Below are 6,764 nucleotides of genomic sequence, written 5' to 3' on the forward strand. Positions count from 1 at the left end.
TGTCTCCCCTCCAAGGAGAAGCTCTGCATTGTTCTTGTGTGGGGAATTGAACACAGACTGTCTGGGTGAAAGCCAAGAATCCTAACCACTAGACCACACGGGACTTCCATAACACCTTTACATGTTCATATTCAATAACACAATTAAACGTAGCCATTCAAAGTAACCATTTAAAAGAAGCCATTCAAAAAACTTCAAAAACAGACTTCAAAGAGAAATTGCAGAGTTACAACTGATCTGCAAACTTAACACCATTAATTTGAGCTTGAAGAGGGACTGGGGGTGACTGGATCACTACAAAAGCAATTTTCCCTCTCTTGGTATTGACACCTCCCTGTCAATTACTTGGAGAGAGCCACATCCACCCTGACTGAATTAGTCTTCAACACTGGTTGTCCCCTTGTATGGTAACTCCCTTTACATTATGTTCCAATATATATTTATGCCTCTATCTGCAATTTTCACTCCACGCATCTGAAGAGGAGGGCTTATTACCCACGAATGCTTGTGTCCAAATAAATCTGTTAGTTCTTAAGGTGTCACCGAACTCCTCGTTGTTTTTGTGAAATAAAAGCAAAATGCACTCTAAGCTGATCTTAACCCTTTCAATGCCCTTACAAACTTAGATGCTTCTCACCACAGGCCGGCTGGTGGCTTTTGAGCCAGGCTCTCCCCTTTCGTCAGCGCTTCAGTTGCTTGGTGTGGGGGTGTCTGTAGATGTAGGTGGACGAGAGAGACAAAGCATGGCAAATGTCTCTGCTTTTATCATGTCCTTTCTTCCCTCTTGGCTTTGCTCCCCCTTCAGAGTCAGGTGAGCATCACTGCCTCTCTCCAAGCAAGTCTGAGCAATTCCCCTGGGGTGTCCTCTTGCAGGTAAGTGATTGCACTGTAGCTCCCTTGCTGAACAATGGCTGTTGATGGGTTGTTTGACACCCTGTCCGGGTGTTGGTTACTTTCCTTGCTGTTGTCACTGGGGAGCTAATATTTGGCTGACTCCCCCCCCTTACAGCATAGTGATAACCACACTGCACAATTCTCATAACTTCATATGCATGAATGGTAAACATCTATGGGTAGAGAAATGACTTTCAGCAGATCATATCCTTTCCCCTGATACCTTACAAGGCATGCTCTGTATATAAGATCACGATTATATGAAAATGAGGAATATGGGGGTTACAGCACACTCCCCCAAAGGTACAGAATGTCACACTGAGATTCTATTTTCATTTGTTATGTAACAGCATTAAAGAGATCCAGTGACTGACCAATGGCATTTTCAAGTGCTAAAATAGCAAGCGCTGTTGGTCTCTCATTGGCCATCAGCGACTGAAGATACGGTTTAATGAGCCAGAGCTTCAAGGCGAGGGTGGCTCTGTCCACTGCCTTCCGTTGCGCTGCTGAGCACCAAGTCCCTGGCGGTCAATATGTGAAGCTGGGAGAAGAGAGTGGGGTGGCAAGCGGTGGTAGAACTTTTGCCACCAGGGTCTAGCTGTCTAACTTTCTCTTCGTATTGCTGGGCCCCCGTTGCCTTCAGGTAACACAGGAACTAAGGCAGGAATAGGGTGAGGAAGCAAGTAAAGCCGAGCAAGGAAGGCAAAAGTTAATCTTATCTTCATGGGCAGCTCGCAATGACGTCCTTTTTCTGTGCCACAGCTGACAACAACATCCCAGACAGAAAAGTAACAGGCCACAAAGAAACCTAGCAGCTGCTGAAACAGTTCAGTTGGGAGCGTGCTAGACTAACAGGCTCTTCTGTCCTCCTTTATGCACGGGCGGGATGTTTTCTGAGAGTGCAGCAGTTCCTTTAACTGCCACGAGTCCCTCATTTCAGGCTATGCAGCAGGAAAAGACAGCATGGGCTTCTGCACCGAGTTGGCCCACCTGACCTTTCATTCTTCTCTTGCTCTTTGTCAGCAAGGAGAAGAAAAAGAAGCTCTCCCTCAAGCTGGAGTCACACGGGCGAGGTAAGGACGACTTCCTGAGTGCTGGCTCCAGTCCTCTGCTCCGCCAGCTGACCTATCGAGGGGCTACCACCACATTCGCTAGATTTGTCCATCGGTCTGTGCCAGAGTGAGCAACAACCCAGTAGGTGGAGTTTCTGTAGTGTAGTGGTTATCACATTTGCCTAACACGCAAAAAGTCCCTGGTTCAAAACCGGGCAGAAACATGCTGGCTTCCTTTTCCCAGATCCCCTTGTTATTCAGAAAGACCACTTCTCCTATTGGCCTGTCCCTGGGATAACTCCAACCCCTGCATGACAGAGGATGCTGACAGCAGTGGAGAAAGCACCTTGGTGTCAGGCTGGAGAACCTAGAGTAGTTAGGCCAGTCACCATTTGGAGGCTTGTGGCTTGGCCACCTCTGCTGTTGGAGGTTGGCCTATAGAGGCTCTCACTTCCTGCTGGGCTCCTTTGCGTGACTGGCCAAAGGAGGAAGTGAGGCAGGAATGGGGCAATAGAGGAAAGTTGAGCTGAGGAAGGCAGGGAAGAAGCTGTGCGGCTAAGTGGGGTTAGTAGAGCACCACCCTTCATTCTGCAAAGCCTGGGGAGGTGTGGTTGGCTGCTGGGAGGTAGAATCCTGTGCCTGCCTCTTGGCTTCCCAGGAGTGGCTACTTGCAGCCCAGGAGAAGAAGGGAGGTTCTGGGTGAAAGGAAAACAAGCAAAGCTGAGTCCAAGTGGAGAATGGCGGCTCCTTTATGGCCTACCTGGGGGTATGACTGATGGTTTTAGAGGTGGAGGCTGGGCTGGCTGTGAGCAACTGGGATCCAGGAAACCCCCACCTGCCCTTGTGAGGGCTGAACCCATGGAGGTGCTGTTGGCTGCTGGGAGACAGACCCCTGTGGCTGCCTGTTGGCATACCAGGGATGGCTACTTGCAGCCCAGGAGAAGCTGGGTTCTGGGGAAAAGGAAAAGCAGCAATGGTGAGGCTGAGTGGGCTCCTTTCTGGCCGCGACGGTGGACTGTGGTGAGTCTGGGAGTTGCCTGTAAGCCATAAGTGGACGTAGTGCAGTGAAAACTGCTGCTCCATTCTGGCCGACCTGGGGGCGCCATGGATGACTTGGGAGTCGGGGCAGGGCGCTGGCTGTGAGCAAATGGGATCCAGGAAGCCCCAGCCTGCCCCTCCAGGGGCCGAGTCTTCTTCTCTCCTGCCATGGGGAGCCCGACCTTAAGCCTGCCCAGCATGTGCAGCAGCTCAAGCATTAAAAATTCCTGTGTGCATAACTGAACTACGCCCTAGTGTAATAAGGTGTAAAGTTTAGATTGTGAATTTATCTTTAATTTCCATGGTAATTTACTTTGAGCTTTTATTCCTACCACTTATAATCCTTAAAGCTCCATCTTTCTGTAGTTAATAAATCTGTTTTATGCTCTACTTAAACTGGTGTATTTTGCTTGAAGTTCTTGGGAAATCTCAGCTCCATTACAAGGCTGGTTCATGTACTATTCACAGTGAGGGAGGGGTGGACCCTGTGTAATAAACTCACACTGATCAGGCTTCTGATTAAGGCAAGATGGTATGATCCAGGGGTGCAAGGCTGCAGAGCTGTAGGGGGGGGGCGACTTTCTATCATTAGTGTTATGAGTGGCTGCAGAAGCATTCATGTAATTCAGTTGGCTGTTTCCCTACCTACGGATGTCTGTGTAAGTGCAATATCTGCCAGAGATTCACAGCTTGTCTCAGCATCACATGTGTGAGAGGGAGCCCAGGTGGTGGGACAAAGGGCTCAGGGGTCCCACTGTTCAGTTGCATCCCATAGATCCCATCACAGACTTTCAACAACCACAGCGGGTGCTCACTGAGACAGAGAGAGAGATGCCAAAATAGTGATCTCCAGTGCCAGCAGACATCAAACTATCAGAAATTCTGTGAACAGAGAAGACCTTGCTAGTTGAAAATGCCTTTGAAAAAGGCCCTTCTGTCTCCAGCTGTGGTCGTACAGTGCTCAGTGCTCTGCGTTGTGGCCTCAAGAGTCATGGATGCAAGTTGAGTTACGATGACCTTTTCCTTGTCTCCACATTTCTTAGGTGCCTCTTCCAACACTTGTCAGAAAAAATGACCTGTTTCTTTTGGAAGCATTTGCACTGCAAGGCAGAGGCAGTCTTCTCTGCTTCTTCAAAAGATTGACCAAAAAGTGGGAGGAGTGGACAGATTTGGCAACGCACCACTGGGTGCTGCATCTCTAACCTCTACTTTACCTGGCAAGTGCCTCTGGGACTTTTCTCCCAGCTGCTCCATTTTTCATCAGTGACAATCAAAAGGAAGATGACATGACATCTGTGTGTGGACATCCCCAGCGAATCACAAGGACGTGTGGTGCAGGCTTTTGTGTTGCAGCAATTGCAGTCAAAGCAACCACCATGCCAATGCCAGACACAGCAGCCTTTTCATCAACTCCAGGCTTGTGATTTGATTCTTTCCAATGTTTCTCTCCAAAGAAGCCTTTTCCTTAGCAAGCAATGACTTGGATACCAAGGGAGGTCTCTTCTGTTTCCTAGAAAGACACAGGAAAATGTGAGCAGAGGAGACGAAACCCGTAGAACAAGGTACTACTGGGAGTTGAACCCAAGACCTCCTGTTTACTAGACAGGTGATTTAACCACCCAAGCCATGGTGCCTGCTTTGAGAAAATACTTGCAACTGTTCCCTTTGATGGTCCAGGACAACACCTGCAAATTCCAAACTACAGACATTCCCCATTTCCCTCAAGACTTGCACGGAAGAACTGGCAGGCCAAGCCAGGATCTTCTGGTTACTAGGAAGACACTTCAGCCAGCTCTTCCCAAAGATCACTATCTAAAGACCTTTAAACAGCCTCTGTAGATGTTCACTGACAAAGAGATGACAAAATAGAGTTCTCCACTGCCTGCAGCCATCACACTACCAGGAGTTCTGCGCACAGAAAGACCCCTGCTGGTGGAAAAGGCTTTGGTAGAGACTCTTCTGACACCAGCCTGTGCTCATATACTGTTTAGCACTTTGTGTTGTGACTTCAGCATCCACAGATGCCAGTTGAGTTGGGGGACATTTTTCCTGTCTCCACATTTGTCTAATGGCTCCTTTCAACACTTGCCACCAAAAAGACTTGTTTCTTTTGCAAGCAATGTGCAGCTAGGCAAAGGCAGTCTTCTCCATTTCCTCAGAAGATCACCAAGCTGTGGGGAGAGAAGACACATTCAGCCAAGCTGGATGCTGAATCTCCTCTTTGTTCAGCAGGTGTCTGTGAAGGACATAAATCTCCACCATGTAGAGGGCAAGAATAGGAGTTTATTACACACAGAACTGGCAGAGTGTCACCTTGCTTATTAGGCTCAGAGACACTGTTAATTGATTACAATAGAATATATAGATTTTCCATAGATGGGGGAAAGAGACGGGGTAGGAAGTTCCAAACTCTGGGATAGGTTTTGCAGCAAGACATGATAAGCACAGTAGCCAAAGGTTAACAGGTTACATAATGTCTCCACCCATGGTCTCAAGTTAGCAAGTTAACATTTCATGAATACTTTGATAAAATGTTATTAGTATAAAATATCTATGCTGAATTCTGATTTAAGGTCCATAGGAAAGGAGCAACTCCTTTGATTGTCCTCCAGATACATTCCTAGAGTTTAAAGCAAAGAAACAGTGAAAGTATATGGCAATAAAGATTGTTTTCTGTGTGTCTTAAGGCAAGGCATTGGTCCCTGGGAAGGGAGGTGGAAGGATGCCATATCTTATATTGACATCTGCCAACTTTTCATAAACTCAAGGTTGGATCTCTGGGAAGAACGTCTCCCTACAGAAGAGACTTACACAATAGGAACAGGGATTCTTTGTTCAATCTGCAACTCTGAATAAGATACAAATCTTTAGTTCTTAGCTCCAACACCTGGCAATTTGCTGACCAAGCCTATCTTAGCAAGCAAGGCTTTCTGTTTACCCAGCTTTCTTTTAGCTGGTCACTATTTGCTAGGCTTCTGGTCCCTTGATTATACTCTGGACTTTGGGTCTGGAAAAGAGCTGGCACAATCCATAGACCAGGTTGTTATATAATATGCACATGAATTTTAACCCTTCACATACAGTAATGGCAAAGTTCTTGGTTCAGGCTTGTAGCAGTGATGGAATAAACTGCAGGTTCAAATCAAGTCTCTGGAGTCCATCCACAGCTGGGATGGGTCATTCAGTCCCTTGTACAGAGCTTCAGTTTGTAGCAAAGTCCCTTCAGAGGTATGAAGCAGGACTGAAGACAAGATGGAGACGAGGCATCAGCCTTTTACAGTCTCTTGCCATGTGGTTTTTGTTTTCTTTGTCCCAAGGACACTCTATCCAGCACGTGGCATAGAAAAACCTTTGAGTTTTGTCCATAGGCAGGTCCCTGCATACCTTGCTGAGCCACAAGGCATATCTACCTTCTCTCAATGGGTTGATTGTAGAGCTGATGGTCCTTAATGGGCCATCAAGCAGGCTAGGCAGAACTGACACCAACTTGTCTGGCTGGGGTGTTCCTCGGAAACATAGCACAAGTTTGAATACAGACAGCATAGAACCAATATTCATAAAGTCAACTACAAAAATGATACACATCTAGAGATAGCATAATTATAATCAGCCAATCAGAACCTCTCCATAGACCCCTTTCACAACAACCTTTCTATCATATTGGCTGCAAATATAGAACAGTGGTCACAATGGTGATCTATAAAGTTACAGATTATGTCAATAACATCACAGGAGGTGACACGGCATCAGTGAGACTGATATTGGAATACTGTCTCCAGT

The 6,764-nt window shown here is 47.0% G+C and overlaps 1 non-coding gene across 1 annotated transcript; it reads left to right on the forward strand.

The window, feature by feature from the left end:
• The first annotated feature begins 2,097 nt into the window (after positions 1 to 2,097).
• Positions 2,098 to 2,170, forward strand: TRNAV-AAC (transfer RNA valine (anticodon AAC)). The gene has a single exon. It is a non-coding gene; the product is annotated as a tRNA-Val (tRNA).
• The last annotated feature ends 4,594 nt before the right edge of the window (positions 2,171 to 6,764 follow it).

This window comes from Gopherus flavomarginatus, chromosome 5 (assembly GCF_025201925.1).
Source record: "Gopherus flavomarginatus isolate rGopFla2 chromosome 5, rGopFla2.mat.asm, whole genome shotgun sequence".
Classification (NCBI taxonomy): domain Eukaryota; kingdom Metazoa; phylum Chordata; order Testudines; family Testudinidae; genus Gopherus; species Gopherus flavomarginatus.